This window comes from Thalassophryne amazonica, chromosome 4, assembly GCF_902500255.1.
Source record: "Thalassophryne amazonica chromosome 4, fThaAma1.1, whole genome shotgun sequence".
Classification (NCBI taxonomy): Eukaryota; Metazoa; Chordata; class Actinopteri; order Batrachoidiformes; family Batrachoididae; genus Thalassophryne; species Thalassophryne amazonica.
This window is the reverse complement of record NC_047106.1, coordinates 58,694,377-58,713,659: the sequence shown is the minus strand read 5'-3', so window position 1 is coordinate 58,713,659 and position 19,283 is coordinate 58,694,377. Positions and strand designations below refer to the sequence as shown.

General features: G+C 43.1%; 1 protein-coding gene across 2 annotated transcripts in view; it reads left to right on the top strand.

Moving 5' to 3' along the window:
* LOC117508264 (von Willebrand factor A domain-containing protein 5A-like) overlaps positions 1-19,283 on the top strand; it is a 142,250-nt gene that overhangs the window by 94,213 nt on the left and 28,754 nt on the right. The gene's annotated exons all lie outside the window — the stretch shown is intronic.

Sequence of the window (19,283 nt, the reverse complement as noted above, 5' to 3'; positions counted from 1 at the left end):
GGAATCTTATTTATTACGATTCTGAATCGATCCAAAATGTCCAAAAATCGATTTTTTTAAAAACATTTTTTAAACATAATCTTGCTTACTCGCTGTGTGTACTGTTTGTCAGGCAGCGGCTTCCGTACTACAGCGTCCCCGCGAGGGGGGTTGGGGGGTGGTCCGGCATGCTTCAAACACTCATGCGCTGCAGAGTTCAGTGGCTGTAGCTTAGCATGGCGGACGAAGAGCTAATTCAGCCAGCAGTGTCTTTGCTGAAGACAAATGTTTGGGCGTATTTTGGATTTTATTATTTGCTGCGTAAGGAGGAGCTTGACATGACTTATGTAGTGTGCAGAATCTGCAAAATGAAAGTCAAGTACTTCGGAAACACTTCAAATCCGCAAGCCCACATGCTACGCTATCACCCGGAGCTAAGAGGGGAGCAGCGGTCTCTGCCGACTACTGACCAGCACTTCGCTAAACTGCCAGCCAACTCCGAACGAGCAAAGCAGATAAGTAAATTTACATCTAGAATCACTTGATTAACCTTGTAAAGCTGCATTTTCTTAAACATAAACATTTTTTAAGTAATATAACTATTTCTCAGAGCTCTTTGAATCGAAAATATCGATTCTGAATCGAATCGTCAACCCAAGAATCGGAATCGAATTGAATTGTGAGTTGTTGTATGATTCACATCCCTAATACACTCGACAAAAATATAAACGCAAGACTTTTGGTTTTGCTCCCATTTTGTATGAGATGAACTCAAAGATCTAAAACTTTTTCCACATACACAATATCACCATTTCCCTCAAATATTGATCACAAACCAGTCTAAATCTGTGATAGTGAGCACTTCTCCTTTGCTGAGATAATCCGTCCCACCTCACAGGTGTGCCATACCAAGATGCTGATTAGACACCATGATTAGTGCACAGGTGTGCCTTAGACTGTCCACAATAAAGGCCACTCTGAAAGGTGCAGTTTTGTTTTATTTGGGGGGGGGGATACCAGTCAGTATCTGGTGTGACCACCATTTGCCTCATGCAGTGCAACACATCTCCTTCGCATAGAGTTGATCAGGTTGTCAATTGTGGCCTGTGGAATGTTGGTCCACTCCTCTTCAATGGCTGTGCGAAGTTGTTGGATATTGGCAGGAACTGATACACGCTGTCGTATACGCCGGTCCAGAGCATCCCAAACATGCTCAATGGGTGACATGTCCGGTGAGTATGCCGGCCATGCAAGAACTGGGACATTTTCAGCTTCCAAGAATTGTGTACATATCCTTGCAACATGGGGCCATGCATTATCCTGCTGCAACATGAGGTGATGTTCTTGGATGTATGGCACAACAATGGGTCTCAGGATCTCGTCACGGTATCTCTGCATTCAAAATGCCATCAATAAAATGCACCTGTGTTCTTTGTCCATAACAGACGCCTGCCCATACCATAACCCCACCGCCACCATGGGCCACTCGATCCACAACATTGACATCAGAAAACTGCTCACCCACACGACGCCACACACGCTGTCTGCCATCTGCCCTGGACAGTGTGAACCGGGATTCATCCGTGAAGAGAACACCTCTCCAACGTGCCAAACGCCAGCGAATGTGAGCATTTGCCCACTCAAGTCGGTTACGACGACGAACTGGAGTCAGGTCGAGACCCCGATGAGGACGACGAGCATGCAGATGAGCTTCCCTGAGACGGTTTCTGACAGTTTGTGCAGAAATTCTTTGGTTATGCAAATCGATTGTTTCAGCAGCTGTCCGAGTGGCTGGTCTCAGACGATCTTGGAGGTGAACATGCTGGATGTGGAGGTTCTGGGCTGGTGTGGTTACACGTGGTCTGCGGTTGTGAGGCTGGTTGGATGTACTGCCAAATTCTCTGAAACGCCTTTGGAGACGGCTTATGGTAGAGAAATGAACATTCAATACACGAGCAACAGCTCTGGTTGACATTCCTGCTGTCAGCATGCCAATTGCACGCTCCCTCAAATCTTGCGACATCTGTGGCATTGTGCTGTGTGATAAAACTGCACCTTTCAGAGTGGCCTTTTATTGTGGGCAGTCTAAGGCACACCTGTGCACTAATCATGGTGTCTAATCAGCATCTTGATATGGCACACCTGTGAGGTGGGATGGATTAAACTGTGACTGTCTAGCGTTGGGACCAGGAGGCAGAGCTGTGGTCTTATACACCTCTCTGCAGCTTCTCTCCCCCTGCCATCCCCCTATTACCCCATCCCCGTAGAGACGGTGCCTGCTCCCAGACCACCAATAACTAGCAAAAATCTATTTAAGCATAAAAATTCAAAAAGAAAAAATAATATAGCACCTTCAATTGCACCACAGACTAAAACAGTTAAATGTGGTCTATTAAACATTAGGTCTCTTTCTTCTAAGTCCCTGTTGGTAAATGATATAATAATTGATCAACGTATTGATTTATTCTGCCTAACAGAAACTTGGTTACAGCAGAATGAATATGTTAGTTTAAATGAGTCAACACCCCCGAGTCACACTAACTGTCAGAATGCTCGTAGCACGGGCCGGGGCGGAGGATTAGCAGCAATCTTCCATTCCAGCTTATTAATTAATCAAAAACCTAGACAGAGCTTTAATTCATTTGAAAGCTTGTCTCTTAGTCTTGTCCATCCAAATTGGAAGTCCCAAAAACCAGTTTTATTTGTTATTATCTATCGTCCACCTGGTCGTTACTGTGAGTTTCTCTGTGAATTTTCAGACCTTTTGTCTGACTTAGTGCTTAGCTCAGATAAGATAATTATAGTGGGCGATTTTAACATCCACACAGATGCTGAGAATGACAGCCTCAACACTGCATTTAATCTATTATTAGACTCTATCGGCTTTGCTCAAAAAGTAAATGAGTCCACCCACCACTTTAATCATATTTTAGATCTTGTTCTGACTTATGGTATGGAAATAGAAGACTTAACAGTATTCCCTGAAAACTCCCTTTTGTCTGATCATTTTTTAATAACATTTACATTTACCCTGATGGACTACCCAGCAGTGGGGAATAAGTTTCATTACACTAGAAGTCTTTCAGAAAGCGCTGTAACTAGGTTTAAGGATATGATTCCTTCTTTATGTTCTCTAATGTCATATACCGACACAGAGCAGAGTAGCTACCTAAACTCTGTAAGGGAGTTAGAGTATCTTGTCAATAGTTTTACATCCTCATTGAAGACAACTTTGGATGCTGTAGCTCCTCTGAAAAAGAGAGCTTTAAATCAGAAGTGTCTGACTCCGTGGTATAACTCACAAACTCGTAGCTTAAAGCAGATAACCCGTAAGTTGGAGAGGAAATGGCGTCTCACTAATTTAGAAGATCTTCACTTAGCCTGGAAAAAGAGTTTGTTGCTCTATAAGAAAGCCCTTCGTGAAGCTAGGACATCTTTCTACTCATCACTAATTGAAGAAAATAAGAACAACCCCAGGTTTCTTTTCAGCACTGTAGCCAGGCTGACAAAGAGTCAGAGCTCTATTGAGCTGAGTATTCCATTAACTTTAACTAGTAATGACTTCATGACTTTCTTTGCTAACACAATTTTGACTATTAGAGAAAAAATTACTCATAACCATCCCAAAGATGTATCGTTATCTTTGGCTGCTTTCAGTGATGCCGGTATTTGGTTAGACTCTTTCTCTCCGATTGTTCTGTCTGAGTTATTTTCATTAGTTACTTCATCCAAACCATCAACATGCTTATTAGACCCCATTCCTGCCAGGCTGCTCAAGGAAGTCCTACCATTATTTAATGCTTCAATCTTAAATATGATCAATCTATCTTTGTTAGTTGGTTATGTACCACAGGCCTTTAAGGTGGCAGTAATTAAACCATTACTTAAAAAGCCATCACTTGACCCAGCTATCTTAGCTAATTATAGGCCAATCTCCAACCTTCCTTTTCTCTCAAAGATTCTTGAGAGGGTAGTTGTAAAACAGCTAACTGATCACCTGCAGAGGAATGGTCTATTTGAAGAGTTTCAGTCAGGTTTTAGAATTCATCATAGTACAGAAACAGCATTAGTGAAGGTTACAAATGATCTTCTTATGGCTTCGGACAGTGGACTTATCTCTGTGCTTGTTCTGTTGGACCTCAGTGCTGCTTTTGATACTGTTGACCATAAAATTTTATTACAGAGATTAGAGCATGTCATAGGTATTAAAGGCATTGCGCTGCGGTGGTTTGAATCATATTTGTCTAATAGATTACAGTTTGTTCATGTAAATGGGGAATCTTCTTCACAGACTAAAGTTAATTATGGAGTTCCACAAGGTTCTGTGCTAGGACCAATTTTATTCACTTTATACATGCTTCCCTTGGGCAGTATTATTAGACGGTATTGCTTAAATTTTCATTGTTACGCAGATGATACCCAGCTTTATCTATCCATGAAGCCAGAGGATACGCACCAATTAGCTAAACTGCAGGATTGTCTTACAGACATAAAGACATGGATGACCTCTAATTTCCTGCTTTTAAACTCAGATAAAACTGAAGTTATTGTACTTGGCCCCACAAATCTTAGAAGCATGGTGTCTAACCAGATCGTTACTCTGGATGGCATTTCCCTGATCTCTAGTAATACTGTGAGAAATCTTGGAGTTATTTTTGATCAGGATATGTCATTCAAAGCGCATATTAAACAAATATGTAGGACTGCCTTTTTGCATTTACGCAATATCTCTAAAATCAGAAAGGTCTTGTCTCAGAGTGATGCTGAAAAACTAATTCATGCATTTGTTTCCTCTAGGCTGGACTATTGTAATTCATTATTATCAGGTTGTCCTAAAAGTTCCCTAAAAAGCCTTCAGTTGGTTCAGAATGCTGCAGCTAGAGTACTGGCTGGATCGGGTGACCCTGGACCATCCCTTGGTTATGTTGCTTTAGACGTAGACTGTGTTTCATAATTATTGTATGGCCTTGCCTTGCAATGTGGAGCGCCTTGGGGCAACTGTTTGTTGTGATTTGGCGCTATACAAGAAAAAAGTTGATTGATTGATTGATTGATTATCTCAGCAAAGGAGAAGTGCTCACTATCACACATTTAGACTGGTTTGTGATCAATATTTGAGGGAAATGGTGATATTGTGTATGTGGAAAAAGTTTTAGATCTTTGAGTTCATCTCATACAAAATGGGAGCAAAACCAAAAGTGTTGCGTTTATATTTTTGTTGTGTGTGTATATATATATATATATATATATATATATATATATATATATATATATATATATATATATATATAGGGATGTCCCGATCCAATCACGTGATTGGAAATCGGGCCCGATCACGTGATTTCAGACTTGATCGAAATCAGACGTTGCATCCCAATCAGGAATCTAATATAGATTTTATCCTCATTATTTTGATCAGCGCTATTTCAAGCTCATTATTGCAGATTAGAAGTGTCGCGGGACACTCTGAGCTGTGACGTAGCTTTGCGCTGTCCAATAGGAATGACACGTCGTGCCAAAACATGGAAGACTAGTGGCAGAAACCCCTGATCTCTACAAAACAGATCGGTGCAGAAACCACTGATCTGTACAAAACAGAAATCCTTGGAAATGTTTTGTTGTTGTTGTTTGTTACCTCATATTTCTGATTACTGTTAAAAAAAAGTTTACTTGATTGTTCAAGCTACCTCAAGGAGAAGTGCACTGTTTAAGTGATAAACAATAAAATAAGGTGATTAAAATGAAAATATTACATATTTAGCATTTGTTCATTGTTCATTCAGTTTTTTAAAGTATCGGATCGGGACTCGGTATCGGCAGATACTCAAAATCAGATGACTCGGAATCGGATCGGGGCCAAAAAAAAAACCTGATCGGGACATCCCTAATATATATATATATATATATATATATATATATATATATATATATATATATATATACACACACATATATACACACAGTTGTATGCAAAAGTTTGGGCACCCCTGATAATTTTCATGATTTTTCTTTATAAATCATTGGTTGTCTGGATCAGAAATTTCAGTTAAATATATTATATAGCAGACAAACACACTGATATTTGAGAATTATTTAAACAAAATTGGGCAGGTGCATAAATTTGGGCACCCTTGTCATTTTACTGATTTGAATACATTTAGCACTAATTATTGCAACACAGAATTGGTTTGGTAAGCTCATTGACCCTTGACCTCCTTACACAGGGGAATCCAATCATTAGAAAGGGTATTTAAGGTGACAATTTGCAAATGTTTCCCCTCTTTGCATCTCTTCTAATGAGTGGCAAAATGGGATCCTCTAAACAACTCTCCCTCTAAACAACTCTCAAATGACCTGAAAACAAAGACTGTTCAACATCATGGTTTAGGGGAAGGATACAAAAAGCTATCTCAGAGATTTCAGCTGTCAGTTTCCGCTGTGCGGAACATAGTGACGAAATGGAAGACCACAAGCACAGTACTAGTTAAGGCTCGAAGTGGCAGGCCAAGAAAATCTCAGATAAGCTGAAGCGAAGGATTGTGAGAACAGTCATAGTCAACCCACAGACCTTCTCCAAAGACCTAAAACATGATCTTGCTGCAGATAGTGTCTCTGTGCATCGTTAAACTATACAGGGCAATTTGCACAAAGAGATGCTGTAATGCATAGGAAGCCTTTTCTGCGTACATGCCACAGAGTCGCTTGAGGTATGCTAAAGCACATTTGGACAAGCCAGGTTCATTTTGGAATAAGGTGCTGTGGACTGATGAAACTAAAATTGAGTCAATATCAGCAGATTCTTGAGAACAATGTTCATGAATAAGTGACAAAGTTGAAGCTGCGCTGGGGCTGGACTTTTCACAACCTTAACTACTGCTAAAAATCTACTAAGGCATTCTACAGAGGAACAAGTACAATGTTCTGGAATGACCATATCAGTCCCCAGACCTGAGTATTATTACTGTGTAACACAATTTTTGTTCCTGACAAATAAGTGTCTTTTTCCAACTACTTTTATTGCAGAACAATAGAGAAAGCACATTTTTCATGCCAAAATTTTTTTTTTGGGGCTGCACAGCAATTTTATCCCCTCAAAACAGCTATTTTTGACAATTTTCTGACTTTTTCACAATAAAACGAAGGTTATGTATGTAACCACGGTTCTATGAATCGCAGCTGACCGTCAGAGGGCGGTGCTGAAAGCACTGAATGATCCCTTCGCACATGTACAGTTCGAGTAATAATACCAAAATAGTCACACCTGTGACACCACGGATGACCAGTCACAGTGTATATAAGCATACATCATCTGAGGCTCCGTCCCTACAGAACCGTCTGGTGGTCAGTTGGGATTCATTGAACCGTGGTTACATACATAACCTTTGTTCCATTTCATCCCTCCTGACCGCCAGAGGGCAGTGCTGAAAGCACTGAATGACTAATACCAACAATGTTACGAGGAATCCTGAGCACCAACCTCACAGAGGAGACCCAGAGGACCCCGACAGGAGCACACGACCCAAAGGATGAGGGTCAGCCACATTGACATTGTAGAAATGAGTGAACATACTCGAGGAAGCCCATGATGCTGCAGCGCAGATGGCATCCAGCGGAACCCCTCTCATACCTGCCCAGGAAGCAGAGACACTCCTGGTAGAGTGAGCCTTCACGCCGGCTGGCCGGGAACAGGCACCTGCACAGTAGGCATGGCAGATGACATCAACGATCCAATGAGAGAGACGTTTAAATAAAGGAAAGCCCAATTTAGGCCCCCCCATTACACAAAAACAGCTGGTCCAAGTGTCTCAGACTGTCAGTAGCTGCAATATATGCCTCCATTGCTCTCACGGGACACGACAAGTCAGACCCATCCCCGGCCACCGACGACTGGGGTTGAAACCACGCCAATCTCAACGGCTGGTTACTATGAGCACGGGACAACACCTTAGGCAAAAATGGCATGTTTGGCCACAGGGTAAGATCAGCCCAACTGGGACCCCATCTGAGACATGAGGGGCTGACAGATAGAGCATGTAACTCACCCACTTTTTTAGCGGAGACGATGGCCAACAAAAACACAGTCTTACCTGAGAGCCATTTGAGGTCCGCCTTTGCCAAAGGCTCAAACGGAGGATGACAAAAGTGCTGTGAGAAGCAGGGTCAGATCCCAGGCAGGTGCACGTGGGGCAGCCGGTGGATGCAACCTACGAGCACCACGCAGAAAAAGAGAAACGAGATGATGGCTCCCAACTGAACAACCAACCACTCTCGTATGGTAGCATGAAATAGCTGCAACATATACCTTCAGTGTCGAGGGAGAGTGGCCCTCATCAAGGACAGATTGGAGAAAATCCAGAATAGTAGAAACGGAACAGGTGACCGGATCCTCACTTCGGGCAGAACACCACCGACAAAACAGTCGCCACCTGTTCTCATACTGCCGCCGGGTAGAGTGTGCCCTGGCAGACAAAATGGTACGCCTGACAGGATCAGTGAACCCTGTCAGGCTTGACCCCTGGCATCCAGCGGCCACACCCACAGGTTCAGGAGTTGAGGATCGGGGTGCCATACTTACCCCCCCAACTGAGAAAGAAGATCCCTCCTGGGTGGAAGACACCAGGGGTCGCCTCAGCATAAACTCCGAAGCAACAGGAACCATGGACGCGCGGGCTAGAACGGCGCCACCAGCAACAGTCTGTGGCCCTCCCTGAGAACCCTCTGTAGAGTGGACCAAAGCAACGGAAGAGGAGGAACAGCGTACAGGAGCACCTTGGGCCACGGATGAGCAAATGCATCCTGACCCAACGTTCCCAACACCGCTGTAAGGGAAAACCAATGTAGGCAATGAGTTGACACTTCCGTCGCGAACAGATCCACTTCTGCACGACCATAGAGGTCCTAGATCATGCTCACCACATTGGCGTGAAGACACCACTCCCCTGGAGCAGGTGCCTGACGAGAGATAGTGCGTAGATACTCTGCCCACAGAGTGGACAGAAGAGGAAAGGCCCATTCCAGCAGATCCCTGGAGACTTTTAGAAGACGAGCCGACCTGGTGCCCTCCTGATGGCTGATGTGGTAGACAACCGAGGTGTTGTCCTACCGCACCAGAATGTGTCTCCCCTGCAGGTGGGGAAGAAAGTGCCTCAGAGCTAGATGCACTGCCCGTAGCTCCAGCACATTGATATGTTCCAAGTGATCCCGTTGGCTCCAGAGCCCCTGAACCGCTCTGTGCTGCCAGACCGCGCCCCATCCCATGGAACTGGCATCCGTGGTGACCACCTCCCTGCGGTACACCACTAGCCCCATCGGGATGCCCCTGGACAAATAAGCCCTGTTCCTCCAGTTAGCCAGGGCCCAGAATAGGGATGGGTATTGATAAGATTTTATCTATCGATGCCATTATTGATTCTGCTTATCGATCCGATTCCTTATCGATTCCCTTATCGATACCTCATAAATTTTGTACTAAAAGTAGGCTTTACAGGTTTTCTATGTATTTCCTTGAGTCTTAAAGTAAATAAATATGAAATTAGTCACTGTATCCTTGATCTCTGGACATAAATAAACAAAACTGTGTTTTGCTTTGAAGTTAATAATTCAGACTGGATTCTATCGTTCTATCTTGACTTGTTAGAGAACCGCGCAACGTTTGGAGCTGTATGAACAGAATGGAGGATGATTCTCGTTTCTTTCTCGCAACGAGACAGGAGTCCCAGTTAGTAACTTTAATCCGCACAAAAGTGAATCACAACTCATATTTAGGGACCACCTGCACGAAAATGTTTCAATTCTAGAAGCTCTGAAATGCAATCTGGGACTATTCCAGACGATAAACTGGAGTGAGTGCAGCATCCATTTAGGTGAGAAAAAAAAAATACAACTTTCCTTATTCAAATTCATTCCAGTAGTATTCTGCTCTTACTAGGATGCAACAGTTTTTTAGTTTGGCAGATATTTCTGGAGGAAATCACTGAAGAAATGAAAACATTGAAAATATGGTTTGACCGAAACAAACTGTCATTAAACTTAAATAAGACAGGGATGAAATGGAGGTGTGAGAGTCACTAGGTGTTCACAGGAAACATTTATTTCTGTATGTATTTATTTATGTTCATTGTTAGTTGCTGTTATATATTTTCTGTTGTGTTTCTATTCAGGTTCTTTTTGTCTCTTTCTCTAAAATTGTTTATAATAATCATTAGATTATTAATATATAAGCAAAAATAAATTTAAGGAATATTACAATTTGAAAACAAATGCACCCAAACGTGATGACGGCTGCAATTGCTAAATGTTAACTTTTAACATTGAAAATGCCATAGACATGCTAACGCGTTAGCATCACTCCCGTTTTTAAGTTATAAAATACATCAACGGTTTCAGAAGACCATAACAGGTCGGTTTAATATAGAAAAGGTAAATAATACTCACAGACGTATGCTCTTTAGGATTTTAGCGGGGGAAAATTAAGCGAAAGAAAGAAATAAACGAAGTAATCGATCGAAGCATTGCTTCAGTCTGCGAACCACTGCTTCGATTGGTTCAAGGTTCAAAGCAAAGCCGCGCTGCAGAAAAGTTGATTAAGGACCCGCTGCAGGGTCTGTAATCAATGTAGAGAAATGATCATTTTCCTGACAAACACCCGCCAAAACAACGGCCACTCTGAAGGACCGATAACAGAATCGTTAAGCACAAAGCTTATTGATATTGGTGGATCGAATCATTTCTTAACGATACCCGAAAGGAACCGGTTCTCGATACCCATCCCTAGCCCAGAAGCACAACCACGTCATCGTGAGCCTGCGATGTCTGTGCAGTCGGGGGTCCAGACAAAAGCTGTTGAGCCACCTCTGCACAGGGCGTAACAAAAGCAAGCCCAACAGCACGACGCGAGTGACTGATGTTAGTTTGCCGAAAAGCCGCATGAAGGTGATGTACAGAAACCACCTGCCTACTCTGAACCGACTGACAACCTGAGGACATCGTCTATCCTGCAGATGGATGGACAAGTCTCCATGGCAGTTGAATCCAAGGCCACCCTGAGAAAAACAGCGATCTGAGAAGGAGCAAGGCAACTCTTCTCCAGGTTGACCCTGAGACCCAACTGGGACGTGTGAGCAAGCAGCCGATGCATATCCTGAGATGCACGTGCTCGAGACGGGGCGTACAGAAGCCAATCGTTGATATACAGCAGAATCTGCATCCCACATGCTTGCAGCGGTGCTACAGCTGCCTTTACACACTCAGTAAACACCCTCGGAGAAAGGGAGAGGCCAAACAGGAGTACCCCAAACTGCCAATGATGACCCTGATAGACAAATCTCAGAAAGTGGCGGTGGTCTGCCGCAATAGGCACATGAAAATAGGCATCACTCAGATCTATTGGCGTAAACCACGCTCCCCGTGCCCCAGTTTGAAGGACCTCCGCCGTGGTCAGCATGTGAAACGGCAGCACCTTCAAATAACGATTGAGTCCCCGCAGATCTAAAATGGGACAAAACCCGCCAGTCTTTTTCGGAATGAGGAAATATGTGGAATAGTAGCATCTGGGTTGCTGCAGAGAATCCACCTCCTCGATAGCACCCTTGGCCAAAAGGGCGGAGAGCTCCTGGTCTAGTGCTTGTTCTTTCACCGGGTCAGAAATCAAAGTCACCTTGAGTCAGTCCGAGATCTGTGACCGGTGTCGGAATTGCAACCTGTAGCCATGGGTCAAAGTAGCAACCACCCACGGATCCACAGTGTGAGCAGCCCAGCAGTCAAGCTGCTGATGGAAAAACCATCCGACTGCCGGCCTGGTGGCCTCACCTCCTCTCCCCGCGACCCCTAGGAGCCCGGGTGTTGGCGGCCACCATCCGAAGCTCGGGTCTGCCTGATGAGGTGGCGGACTGGCTCAGGATAACCACCCCCCAGCCGCTGCTGAGAGCCCCGCCGATAACCCTCAGAGTGGGATCGAGGCGGAGGTGGCTGCACATCATGGCCAACAGACGAACGCCTCGAACGCTGCGGGGGCACAGCTCTGTTGAGGCCAGAGCGACGCTGCCTAGTCCGCTGTGCCTGGATGGACCACTCCATTGCCTCCAGGGCAGCTGGGCCAAACAGCACACCTAGCTCCATGGGAACACCACAGAGTGTCCTCAACATGCCTCCGTCAGGGTAGACTGCACCAGCCAAACCTGCAGACGAGCCTGAACAAGGAAAGACGTAACCTGGCCAAGCTCCCTTGACATCAGGGCAAAAGCCTACAACGCAGTATCACTAAATCCTACCTAACCTGCTGCAGCACCAGTATCCTGCAGAGATGCAGAAACTGCAAACAGGAGGTGCGCCAGGGAATTACCAAACCGGCCAGCACGCGCTCCTGCATTATAAGCACTGCAAAGGATGTCGTCAGCCACACGGCACTGAGTCTGTGGGCACCGACCCTCGCTGCGTAGAGCCTCCTCTGGAGAAACAACCAGCGAGGCCACCACCGAGTCAACCGCTGGTATGCAGTCCAAACCGGCCCTGGCGGACTTCATGAATAGAGGCCAACGCCCAACTGTCCGCCGAGAGATGTGAGAAGGTGCGAGGATCCCGCCAACACACGTGCAATTCGGTCAAATAGTCCACCGATGGGGGAACAGAAAAGGCAGTGGGAGCACTCCCAGGGGCAGGCTCCTTTGCCACTGGAATATCCAACTGCAGCAGAGTTGAGGCCCTTCGCATAACATCCTGCACAGCAGCATCACTTGACTCACTGACCACACTTTGAGAGGAGCCGAGCGAATCTGTGTCAGAAGCAAGAGACGAGGAGACCCCGCTTCCGCCCCAAAATGAGAGGCAGAGGTGGCGAGAGACAATACATCCTCCTCCACTGCGAACTCAGGCACAGGTGGAGAAGCCCCTGTCCCAGGCAAGGGAGCTTCCAGCTGCCGGGCTTGAAACAATGACTTCATCTCAGCCAATTCAGCAGACAGCTGCTCTACCCGTGTGGCAAGGCCTTGATCGGCTGCGACCCGCTTCTTAGGAGGAGCCGCGGTAGCAGTGACCTCACTCTGATGCTTTGAATGCCTGGGCGCAGTCACCCGCACCGAAGGCGGGAGCTGGTCGGCCTCTTGTTGAGGGCGCACCTGTGCCAGCCGAGCCACTCTCACAGCCCAAGGCATGTAACTGCAGTTCATACAGGGATGGTGTGTGGCTTTGACACTCACTAATTCCTGCCTTCCCTACTTCTTTTGCTCATAGAGCCTCAGGGTGCTGGACTTGCAGCTGGATATTGTAGGGATAGAATTGCTGCCCACTTACTGTAACTCAGTCAGGTTATTTACTGTAACCCAGTCAGGTTACAGTAAGTGACCCCAGTAAGTGTCCGCAGGTCCTCCCATATTACTTCTCCAGCCTACTTCAGAACATGAGCAAGAGAACTATAAGTAAAGCCATATTGGCTCAGATGTCACTTGGGTTAACAAAGTTTGTCAGTTGTTGAGGAACCAGGACATAGCAATAGGAAATGGATGTACTATAGAACAAGACATAGGTGGACATGGACTGAAAGCATTGAACTGATGCATATGACAGGGCTCTCACCAGGTTTTTTTCACAGCATAGGGGGGGACTTAGCGTGGCATAGCTGCACGACGAGCGTTGCAGACGCGAGTATTGTAGAAAGTTGGAAATGTTGACACATACAGGCAAATGTGAGAAAAAGTTGGCAAATGGTCTTAATTTGTCAATTTGGGTGTGCTGATTCCATATCTGCCATTTGCCAAACTGTATTTGTCCTCTGGTGACCTTGAGAGGTCATCGAACTTTGTACCGGTTGACCCCATTAGAAATCCCACTTTGAGCATGAATTATCAATCTGAGCTCATTCAAAATCCACAGAATGCCTATAAAATTGTCAAATTTTCTAGATTTGAATATTTTGAACTCTATTTACCAACTTTCCAGGATGTACTTGACCTATGGTGACCTTGAGAGGTCATTGACCTTTCAGATTGCTGCATTAAACTTTAATATGTGGTTGCGGCAGTAAAATATTTTTATTATCATAATGTTGTTTAAATATTACACAATTTTAGTATCATGTATTTTAAACAATCTAAATATCATTTCATCATTTTGGAACCCTATTTGACCCATGGTGACCTTGAGAGGTCATCCAACTGAAGCTCATGTAGCAGTTGACTGTTACATTGACTCTTCCTTGTTTCTACATACAGATGCATGGCAACTACATGCGGCAGTGCATTGAAGCTTGTTTTTCTTGCATGTACTAATGCAATGAGTTGTACATTGACATGTAACCAAACTGACAAGCCTTTGTATAACAGAAGGTATTGAGGTCAGTACTGGCAGCAGTGCACCACTCTCAATTTTCCATCCCATGGTCTGTGGCGGATGCAGCACAGGTTGCTGTTGGTCTGCTTGGTTCCACAGAGATTCTTGGTAATGTGCTCTCTGTATGTGAAAAGACAAGGCATCATGAGTTGGTAGTAAGGCTTCCAGTAAATGTGTCTGAGCAAAGAGTGTTACCCATGCTCTATTTGACAAAATGCAGTCAGTCTTAAAAACTTTGCAGATGAATGCCTCTGCACCTGCACAATTGTGGTCACTGAGATTCCTTTGCCAAGGTTTAACAGTAGGTTTTACGATGCCTTGAATGTCTTAAAGAAGGATTTCTTGCTGTGACCAGGTAGAAATGATGTGGTGTCACAACCTGTGATAGCCACGAAATGCTGGATGTACATCATCTCCAAGACTTGCTGCAAGTGCATGAATGGGGCATATACCTCAGTTTTTTGCTGTTTCCGTTTTCATCCAAACCTTCTTGCAGGACATCTTATTGAAGTGAGTGAGCAAGTGAGTTAGTGATGCAACAACAATTTGAATATGAGATATACAATGCTATATATTATAACCACCAGCTATTCACGGTATAAAGTACATATAAACAAAACCAAACTCCTAATATACGTATTTACATATGTACAGTACTGGACAGAATAGCCACACTACTACAGCAGAATGAAAATCAGAGACCCATTTTGACTAGGCCATTTCTCATTTCTACTATTGTGAAAGAGTTATGTACAGTAGTGTTCAGAATAATAGAAAGATTCATCCAGGTTTTGAGTATATTTCTTATTGTTACATGGGAAACAAGGTACCAGTAGATTCAGTAGATTCTCACAAATCCAGCAAGACCAAGCATTCATGATATGCACACTCTTAAGGCTATGAAATTGGGCTAATAGTAGAAAAGGGGGTGTTCACAATAATAGTAGTGTGGCATTCAGTCAGTGAGTTTGTCAGTTTTGTGGAACAAACAGGTGTGAATCAGGTGTCCCCTATTTAAGGATGAAGCCAGCACCTGTTGAACATGCTTTTTTCTTTGAAAGCCTGAGGAAAATGGGACGTTCAAGACATTGTTCAGAAGAACAGCATAGTTTGATTAAAAAGTTGATTGGAGAGGGGCAAACCTATACGCAGGTGCAAAAAATTATAGGCTGTTCATCTACAATGATCTCCAATGCTTTAAAATGGACAAAAAAAAAAACCAGAGATGCATGGAAGAAAACGGAAAACAACCATCAAAATGGATAGAAGAATAACCAGAATGGCAAAGGCTCACCCATTGATCAGCTCCAGGATGATCAAAGACAGTCTGGCGTTACCTATAAGTGCTGTGACAGTTAGAAGACGCCTGTGTGAAGCTAATTTATTTGCAAGAATCCCCTGCAAAGTCCCTCTGTTAAATAAGATGTGCAGAAGAGGTTACAATTTGCCAAAGAACACATCAACTATTCTAAAGAGAAATGGAGGAATATTTTGTGGACTGATGAGAGTAAAATTGTTCTCGAAACGTCCTTGCATCAATTGGCCACAGACAGTTTTGAGACGACCCCAAACTCTGAATTCAAGCCACAGTTCACAGTGAAGACAGTGAAGCATGGTGGTGCAAGCATCATGATATGGGCATGTTTCTCCTACTATGGTGTTGGGCCTATATATCGTATACCAGGTATCATGGATCAGTTTGGATATGTCACAATACTTGAAGAGGTCATGTTGCCTTATGCTGAAGAGGACATGCCCTTGAAATGGGTATTTCAACAAGACAATGACCCCAAGCACACTAGTAAATGAGCAAAATCTTGGTTCCAAACCAACAAAATGAATGCCTCACAGATGTGAAGAAATCATGAAAAACTGTGGTTATACAACTAAATACTAGTTTAGTGATTCACAGGATTGCTAAAAAAAAGAAGCAGTTTGAACATAATAGTTTTGAGTTTGTAGCATCAACAGCAGATGCTACTATTATTGTGAACACCCCCTTTTCTACTTTTTTTTTACTCACAGCCCAATTTCATAGCCTTAAGAGTGTGCATATCATGAATGCTTGGTCTTGTTGGATTTGTGAGAATCTACTGAATCTACTGGTACCTTGTTTCCCATGTAACAGTAAGAAATATACTCAAAACCTGGGTTAATATTTTTAGTCAAATGCACAGACTTTCATCAATAAAATGAAAACAGTTTGTTCAAATTCTTTCATATTTTGCGCACTGATGGTACCCTTGACAGCCAAGTGTACATATTGGCCTCAACTAAAAATTTCTGGTTTTGGAGATACTGGGTTTTGCATCTGAACTCTTCAAATATTCAAATCTTGAAAAATGGACATTTATGTAAGCATTTTGTGGATATGGAATGAGCTCAGATTAATAATTCATGCTCAAAGTGGGATTTTTATTCGGGTCAACAGGTACAAAATTCAGTGACCTCTCAAGGTCACCAGAGGACAGATAATTTGTCAAATGGCAGATTTGGAATCAGCACACCCAAATTAACAAAGTAAGACCATTTGCCAACTTTTTCTCACATTTGCCTGTATTTCTTTAAGTAAAGCCCTTTCCTCATTTTGGCACCAGTCTATTGTAGGGGGGTCTGGGGGCATCCCACCCCGCCCCGAGAAAACTTAGAAATTTATAACCCTTTGAAACACTACTTCCTGCATTTTGAGGGCCAGTTTATGTTGCTAACTGGGACGTTAAATAACGTACAGCATGTCCTTGAAAAAAACTAACAAAAAACAAACAAACAAAAAAAAAAACAGAAAAGCCCCAATGCTGGTTAAATCACGGCATAGGGGCCCAAATCATAGCATGTGCTGGCGAGAACCCTATATGATATGGTTTTGGATGCGGCACAGCATTAGCACATGCTCTCAGACATGACGTGCGTGTGTGTGTGTGTGTGTAGCATATTGCACATTGGGTTTGTGTCCATAAAGGATGTGAAAAGTCAGCTGTGTTTGAACAGCAGCTGTAGGAACTTTGTGGCTGACTGCAGTAATCAGCCATAACAGTGATATTATACGACCCCTGGCAAAAATTATGGAATCACCGGCCTCGGAGGATGTTCATTTAGTTGTTTAATTTTGTAGAAAAAAAGCAGATCACAGACATGACACAAAACTAAAGTAATTTCAAATGGCAACTTTCTGGCTTTAAGAAACACTATAAGAAATCAGGAAAAAAAAATTGTGGCAGTCAGTAACAGTTACTTTTTTCGACCAAGCAGAGGGAAAAAAAAATATGGAATCACTCAATTCTGAGGAAAAAATTATGGAATCATGAAAAACAAAAGAACGCTCCAACACATCACTAGTATTTTGTTGCACCACCTCTGGCTTTTATAACAGCTTGCAGTCTCTGAGGCATGGACTTAATGAGTGACAAACAGTACTCTTCATCAATCTGGCTCCAACTTTCTCTGATTGCTGTTGCCAGATCAGCTTTGCAGGTTGGAGCCTTGTCATGGACCATTTTCTTCAACTTCCACCAAAGATTTTCAATTGGATTATGATCCGGACTATTTGCAGGCCATGACATTGACCCTATGTGTCTTTTTGCAAGGAATGTTTTCACAGTTTTTGCTCTATGGCAAGATGCATTATCATCTTGAGAAATGATTTCATCATCGCCAAACATCCTTTCATTTGATGGGATAAGAAAAGCCTCCAAAATATCAATGTAAACTTGTGCATTTATTGATGATGTAATGACAACCATCTCCCCAGTGCCTTTACCTGACATGCAGCCCCATATCATCAATGACTGTGGAAATTTACATATTCTCTTCAGGCAGTCATCTTTATAAATCTCATTGGAACAGCACCAAACAAATGTTCCAGCATCATCACCTTGCCCAATGCAGATTCGAGATTCATCACTGAATATGACTTTCATCCAGTCATCCACAGTCCACGATTGCTTTTCCTTAGCCCATTGTAACCTTGTTTTTTCTGTTTAGGTGTTAATGATGGCTTTCGTTTAGCTTTTCTGTATGTAAATCCCATTTCCTTTAGGCGGTTTCTTACAGTTCGGTCACAGACGTTTCCTCCCATTCGTTCCTCATTTGTTTTGTTGTGCATTTTCGATTTTTGAGACATATTGCTTTAAGTTTTCTGTCTTGACGCTTTGATATCTTCCTTGGTCTACCAGTATGTTTGCCTTTAACAACCTTCCCATGTTTTTTGTATTTGGTCCTGAGTTTAGACACAGCTGACTGTGAACAACAAACATCTTTTGCAACATTGCGTGATGATTTACCCTCTTTTAAGAGTTTGATAATCCTCTCTTTTGTTTCAATTGACATCTCTCATGTTGGAGCCATGATTCATGTCAGTCCACTTGGTGCAACAGCTCTCCAAGGTGTGATCACTCCTTTTTAGATGCAGACTAACGAGCAGATCTGATTTGATGCAGGTGTTAGTTTTGGGGATGAAAATTTACAGGGTGATTCCATAATTTATTCCTCAGAATTGAGTGAGTCCATATTTTTTTTCCCTCTGCTTGGTCTAAAAAAGTAACCGTTACTGACTGCCACAATTATTTTTTCTTGATTTGTTATAGTGTTTCTTAAAGCCAGAAAGTTGCCATTTGAAATGACTTTAGTTTTGTGTCATGTCTGTGATCTGCTTTTTTTCTACAAAATTAAACAACTGAATGAACATCCTGCGAGGCCGGTGATTCCATAATTATTGCCAGGGGTTGTACATAAAAATGGAAATACACATTGGAGTACAGAGAAATTGTAAGAGGTTATTCATTATTTGTTAGTTTATTGATTGTAGTCAATTTTATAAATGGGTTTCATTCGAGCAGTATCCCTTTAATGTTCAGCTGTTTCATTTTTTTTTATTTTATTATTATTTTTTTTTACATACTTTGGGCTTATTTGACAAAGATGTGAGATAACGAGTGCTAAATTGTATGGGCTTGCCATGTCACGATAACAAATTTTGCTGGACA